The sequence below is a fragment of the Equus przewalskii genome, chromosome 6 (genome assembly GCF_037783145.1).
Source record: "Equus przewalskii isolate Varuska chromosome 6, EquPr2, whole genome shotgun sequence".
Classification (NCBI taxonomy): Eukaryota; Metazoa; Chordata; class Mammalia; order Perissodactyla; family Equidae; genus Equus; species Equus przewalskii.
The window spans coordinates 73362228-73369937 of record NC_091836.1 but is presented as its reverse complement, the minus strand read 5'-3'; the positions used below and the strand labels follow the sequence as shown (position 1 = coordinate 73369937).

The window sequence follows — 7710 nt, the reverse complement described above, 5'->3', positions numbered from 1 at the left end:
TCATATTTTTGTTTATTCAGCTGGGAAAAGACAGTTTCTATTCTAATTTTGAAAATGATACTCCAATATAGTACTAATATTAATATTTTTATTGCCTCAGTTTCCTCAGCTACAAAAGGGAAAAATAAGCCCAGCTCCTTCTTATTGTAGTTATAAGAATTTAAAGAGAAAATACTTAGAAAGTTATGAAAAACTGTGCCTGGCTCATAATATGTATCTATTTTTTGTTGTTATTTCGATGTCAGTCAATTTTTATCAACTTATTGTGCTTATTCCTGCAAATGTTATTTCATTTATCATATAATTGCTGACATTTGTGATTTGTGATTGGAACTATGCTCATATTAAATATTTTTTATTGTTCTTCTTGGCTTATTTTTTCTAAGATGGAGGAAAGTCTTTATAAATCATCACGTAGGATATCGTATCCCCAGACATCATCGCTGCAATCTTGAGAGTAAGGAATAAGTTCCATTTTCTCCAACTCAAGTCTCTTGATCTCTGAAGACGAAATTTCATAGTTTATTCTTGAAAGTTCTAATTATCCTTTCTCTTATCTGCTTAGTTCTCACCCCATAAATAACAGGGTTGAGAGCAGGTGGGATGACAACATAAAAGTTGGCAAGAAGAATATGGATGTATTGAGGCACATTTTGGCCAAAGCGGTGGGTCATGAAGGAGAAAAATGCTGGAGTATAGAAAGCCAACATGACACAGACATGGGAGCCACAAGTGCTGAGTGCCTTCAGTCGGGCATCCTTGGAAGGTAGGTGGAAGACTGCATGGAGGATCTGGACATAGGAGATGATGATGGCTATGATGTCAAACACCAGGATAGAAATGGCACATAATCCATAGATGATGTTGACCTTTATGCTGGCACAGGACAGGCGGGCAATGCCCATGTGCTCACAATATGTGTGGGGGATGATGTGGTGTCCACAGAAGGATAACCTGAGGATGAGCAGAACAAAGGGGATTGCAATGGCCAAGGGTCTCAGGAGGATGATCAATGCTATAATTGATAGCAGCCCTCAAAAGTGATTTCTCTCAGGTTGAACCAGAAGATGGCAAGCATCTTAGGAATGGTGGATGTGGACAGGCCCAAGTCAATAGATGACAGAATGGCCAGGAAGTAGAACATGGGATGATGGAGACTATGTTCAATCTGAATCACAAAAAGAATTGTAATATTTCCCAATAGGGCAGTCAAATATACAACACAAAATGGAAAGCCAATCCACATATGCACATCTTCTAGCCCTGGAATTCCCAGGAGGAGAAAACAGTAGGGACGGAATTCTGTGTCATTAGGAGGGACCATGCTTCTGTGGCACTTTCACAGCTACACGTATCATAGACTAGATGTCTCATTCAGTGAGAGGCTCCAGGTCTTCTTGTCCAATGTTATTAAATTCTAGAGAATTATAGAAAAATATATTTAATCTTTTCTAATCACCAAGTCCATCACGACATAAGGGCATGACTTTTTTGAAATCTGAAGTACCTATTTGTTTTAATTTCAATCAAGCTAATCAGATTTATTACATTTATTTCATTCATTTCTATTATATAATTAAATAAACTTTTATCAAAGACCAATAAAATATCAGGCATATGTCTAGATATTTGGTATGCAGAGATAAATCACACATTGTTACTTTTCTTAAGGAAGTTCTATTATAGCTTGGGAATTAAAATAATAATAACATCTACATTTCATGGAGGTAGAATTTGCACAAAACTCTCTTAAAAGTACCAAACCTAGTGAAGGAAGCCACTAAATCAAGTCCTATATCTCTTTCATCAGAAAAGCATCATTGCAATTAGGGTAGACTGTATTAAATGCAGGAAATCCAGACTCATGGTGCATATAATTGATATGGTTGAGATGGCCTCTCCATTAGATTTTTACAATTGATTGTTGAAAACAGCAGAAGAGATAATGAAGAAATTGTAAGAAGTCTGGTTAGCAGGAGTAGCAATCAAATGTTGACTTTAGTTACCGTGTAAAGAACTTACATTTGAATATTTTATGTGGAATATTTCATGAAGATGTGACAGGAGCTATTTTTAAGACTTGTATAGAAAGAGCAAAACAATAATAATGAAATAGTGCCAAGCTGCAATAAAATAAAGTAAATCTATGATCTATGCACCATTAGCATTTTTTCTATTTCACATGATGTGACAAAAATGTCTGACTTTAAATTTCTGATTGGCTTCAACTGCTGTTCACGGCCACTCATCTTCTGCTCTTTTCCCCGCAGGTAGATCCTCAATCTCTTAGCATACACAATGATCCAGCATTGAAGTATTAAACTCTAAGACCCTGTTAGACCACATCTCACATTTTTCCAGCCCTCTCAAGAATTTTGCTTGTCACCTCTGTTCTCAGGTCACAAGTTCTATACCCCTAGTTCATTCCTTTTCCTAAAAACTATTTATTCCCTAACAGCTTCACTTGTTCAGCTTTTCAAAATAGATCCCTCGCCATATTTGTACATTTTTCTCTCACTGACTCTAACGTCTACTGTAAATATATCTGCCCAAAATTCAGACGTAGACCTCTGCAACCGCTTCTCTTCCAACAGCTCTGGTTGCTGAGTTATTGGAGAAAAGTTACAGAATTATGCCAATTGAAGCCTCCTCAGGTGGGGCTTCTAAGCTACATGAAAACCCTTTCTTGTCTCCTTTAGTTAGGTTTTTTTTCATGTTTGCTTCAGTAAATAAGGTAACTTACACTTTTCTCATCTTGCATCTTATATTCTTTTACTCTCAGTACTTTCTCGTCTCCCTTGGAAATTAAGATGATCATGCAAGTGATATTTCATCTTTGTTACTCTTGTCTTGCTTAGTTGTTTAAGTGTTTTTACTCCTGCCTGAAGCTCATATTTCTACCTCTGCTTAGGATCCCATCTCCTTTCAAGTCTGTATGTACCGCTCTTTATTATTTTTCTCTTCCCATCTCCATCTCTGTCTCTTATATTTTCACCTTCTCAACCTCTTCAGTATTTTTCCCCCTATTCTTGACTCAAGCTTCACCTAATTTGAAAAAAGCAAGAGGTTTCATAATTTTACATTATTTCCTTCTCCTCCAGTTTCATTCACTACTCAATGAACTATAAAGAGTGGACACCGACTTTTATTTGAAAATAATTTCTTTTGTGAACATCATAAATTATGTCCCTATTTCCAAAGGCCTTGAATATAATTTCAACTTATGCTATTTATATCCTCCAAGAATCATTATTGGTCATTTTCCTTCCATGATACCCCACCAATCCTGCAGTCACTTTAATAGTCTTATATCATTCCAGTAATTTTTTGTGTATGAAATTATTCTTTCATAAAAATTAAATGTCCCATTTCTGTTTCCTATGATCCTAACATTTGCTCCATCATCATTCTTTCTTGCTTGCTTATATTTTAACGTATTGCTGATGTCACCTCTTCTCTTTCTTCTAGGTTAAAATAACCCTAAAGAATGTTGTAAAATGAATTCATGGAGCATCATGTATCTCTGAGAAGTTAACATGTTTCCTACTGCTGCTTTTCTCCAAAATATGTTTTCTCACAGCCAAATTAAGCTGGAAATTTCTGCAGGGTTTTTTTTTTCGTCTTAGATGTTTATGATGTATATCAGAATTTTAAGATCCTCTCTCAAAGCAACTTTAACTAACTGGTGATTTCACAAAGGTATTTGACTGGCAAAACCTTTAATAGAATACCTATAAAAATACTGAGTATTAATGATTCAGACTCATAAGTTTTGAAAGTGATATTATGATGTGTTAGACAAAAAACGGTTTTTAGATGGTGTCTGTAGGTGAGCATTAATTGTTTTGACTTTGTCCCAGAGAAATAAACTGTACATCAAATATAGTTATCTTTCTAGGAAAGAAAAGAGAAAAGGATACTCTAAACTTTGTTCTCAGCACAGTGTCTAACAAATTTTTAAAACTTTTTCAGTTTTTTAAATTTTCACCAGCATGTCTCAAATACAGCTTGTGCTAGACAATTTGCATACATTATTTTATTTGATCTTCATGGGTATCCAGAAAGCAAGTAACCATTGATGTAGTTATAATGAAGACGAGAGTAAGGCTCAGGTGAGTCACAAAACCACTTAGTAAGCCACTTAGAAAGTATCAGAATGAGGATTTTGGATACAAAGCCCATGCCTGTGACACTATGACATGCTCCTTCCTAAGTACTTAACAAACACATTCAAAGAGATATTTAAAAATAAGAATGGAAATGTCATTGGATTAAAGTAATGAAATTAATTTGGAGAAAGAGAGGCAATGTGACAGAATTTTGAGGGCAGAAAAGGGAAGGTTCAGATATTAAGGGCTCATAGCTAGGAAGGGCATACTAACTGGATTTTCTAGATCACTTGGCAGTATGGTGACATTTCACTATTTTCTTTATCCTTTTCCCTCCTCTTTTACGCCCATCCTCTACCCCATTTTCCTATGTCATGTTCTGACCACCATTCAAAAATACCTGTTACATTCCATTAATGCATATAATTATCCTTTTTCTCATATTTTGTGGCAAATATTTACTTAGCAGTGTGCTTAGAAATTGAAAGAAGAGACTTCACAGATGGATCGAGCACCTCATGTTTGGCTGCACTCTGCCAGGCAGTTATATGTACAACAACTGAATTGCTCTTCAAAGCAGTCACAAGTTAATGCAGTCAGGAAGTTAACTGAAGCTCTCCACACAGTTCCTATGAATCCACCCTGAAAGAGGGGTTCACAGCAGCGGCTTCTAACCCTGACTTTACATAGTACCTGTGGAGAATTAGATAAAACCATAGATTCTAAGTGCTGACCCTGGGGACTCTGCATAGCTAGGTATGGGAGAATGCCTCATGATTTCTATAAAACTCTCCAATTTAATCTAACCCAACTTATTTGACGTTTGAGAACTGTTGCAGGATAAGATAATGTACACAAGCAATTATCAATTGGAATCTTTTAAAAAGTATAAGGGTCAATTTAATAAAACAATTTGTAGTTCAATCTCAAAGTCCTGACTTTACATGCTCCTTTCCCTTCTTTGAATCCTCAAAATAGAATAAGGCCACTGATTCCACCCTGTACTGTGACACTCTCAGGTTTGCAGTATTTTATCCCTTCCCGCAACTGGAGGTACTTGTGAGAAAACTTTTGCCTTACCATGATGATATCTTCCAAGCACTAAAAAAAAGTACATATTAGTGGCTCTCAGAAGAAACAGGTGAAGATAGAATGACTGTTATATGGTAAATATAATAATAATAATAATAACAATAACAATCAGCTACTAAAGTTTTTCTCAGGACTTTCCTGTGCCTGTGCTATCCTGATGGAATGGAAAGGATAAGCTAAACAAAATCAAAATGATTGACCTAAGCCAGACATTTTCTGTCTTTCAGAGACTCTTGAAGTTCAGAGATTCTTGGAACCATATTTATTCTCCTACTCTCATGCGCATGACTTCCATGAATTTCACAATTATTGTGCAAAACTACTAGCTGATATGAGAAGGAATATTTTACTAACGTTACCCTCTTCATAGGAAGAATAGTAAGTTAGATGATCAAAGCCTTCTTAGCTGACTAGGTTGCGATTGTGTTGGGGACAAAGATAAAAAATGAATTTGCATAGAAGACAAGGTGGTTGATAGCGGTGGTACACATTAAAGGGCCATCATGGGGAGGGAAAAATATATAAAGGGCTTTCTGTGACTGTAACTTGGGCTAAAAAAGCCAAAACTGACTGTGATACGTGATACGGGTGGAGTTTAGGATCTGAAACTAAAAAGATTTTGCTTAAATGATAGTTCTGTTTCTTTCAAACTGTCTGGCAATATCCTATAGACCTTATTTCTTTAAAAATATATTTTCCATATTTAATATTGAAATAATAATACATATGTTGTAAGTTTAAGTCAGGGATTATGAACAAATACAGATAATATATTAGGAGGCCAATGTAAATTAGAAAATTCTTTAAATATAAGTGCTAAATTATTTGAATTCTTCTACTTGTTGGTGTTACATTGCTATTGCAATATTTGTGTTAACTTCCAATTAGGAAAGAACTTAAAGCAATTTGTAGAAATGAAATTTAGATGGACTGTTGCTTACTGATCCTGAGTACATATGGATCCAGAAATTTTGGGGAAATTTTGGAATTGGTTTTATAAATGATGAGTCAAATTTAAAAATTTTTCTTTTTACAATAGCATTGGAAATTTAAGGATTCTTGATCTAGTATTTTCTACCATCATGTTATATGAAAGCATGAGTTGTGAAATATTTACTTTCATTGCTGAATGGCGGACAGAGGGATATACAAAGTTAGGTAAAGTTCTGCAAGATAGATATAGAATGATGACAGCTATGAGAAGGTAAGGAAGACAAGAGTAAAGGTTAAGACACAACCACAATAGGCAAAAGGACAAGTGAGTTGAATGACAAATAAATACTTAGGAAAAGACAGAAAACAGAAAGAAAGTTGAAAAGGGATTTGCATATGCATGTGCTGGCACGTGGGCACATACACTCATCACTTATCTAAGTATTTGAGAATAAGATTTAATGAAGTCTTTGTTGGAGTACACACCCCAGCGTAGATAAATTATCTCGTTACACTCTGGGCTCACTGATAGCTTCCATATTGGGTTAGCTTTCCTCTTTTCTGCATTCCTGTCATTTATTTTATCTCTTCAACCAAAATCTCAATGAAAGGGCCACAGTAAAATGCTTCCTGTTTCAGTAGATCCTTTCTGGCCCTAAGGCCAGACTTACCAGCAAAGCTTCCCGGATGAGCTGGTTCAGATGAATGTTTCCATTTTCACCCACTCTGACTGAATTGGAAGATTTATGCTGCAAACACTGTTCTTAAAATGGAGTGTCTCCAAACACTGGTGCTCCCTGGAGAGCAGAGGTGCCCAGAGACACTGGGCTAAATACTTCATAAATATGAAACATAACTTCATCAGTGATAAAAAAAAAATAATAATCCTCATTTCGATGCTAATTCTCAAGCTGGGGATGACTCATGATGGATTAGCTTATTTGTAGACAGGAGAGGCTATGAGGAGGGCTTACCTCCTACTCTTTCTCCTCAAGATCCCTCTCGTCCCAGAGGCCTTCCCATGGGCCCCACATACAAGTGCAGGTCACAGAGAATCTGGAGTGATTTTATATAAGGATTTGGCAAGTCATTCTGGCTTTCTTTTTTCATCGCTATGTTGTTTACCTTGCTCTTATCTCATCAATTTCTCCAAAACTTCCTTACCTCCTTTATACCATCCCAGTTCTAAACACAATTCAACCTTAAATACTTAAATATTCAAGTGAAAGCCTTGAAGCACAACTAGTATCCATCATTTCATGGAATAGAGTATTCCTTAGAACTAGATGGAGGTGGGGCCGGCCCCCTGTCCCAGGAGTTAAGTTCCTGAGCTCCGCTTCAGTGGCTGGGGTTTCCGGGGTTTTGGTGGTTGGAATCCAGGGCCTCACGTCGTGATGATGCAGCATCCCACACAGCAGAGCCAGAAGGACCTACAGCTAGAATATACAACTATATACTGGGGGGTTTCTGGGAAAAGAAGAAGGAAAAAAAGAAAACCAAAAAACAAAGGAAGATTGGCAACAGATATTAGCTCAGGTGCCAATCTTTTGTTTTTTTTTTTAAAAAAGAACTAGGT

At 36.3% G+C, this 7710-nt stretch overlaps 1 pseudogene; it reads right to left on the bottom strand.

Annotated features, from left to right (window-relative positions):
• Window positions 1–515: 515 nt before the first annotated feature.
• On the bottom strand, window positions 516–1324 carry LOC103553323 (olfactory receptor 52E1-like; annotated as a pseudogene).
• Window positions 1325–7710: the final 6386 nt, after the last annotated feature.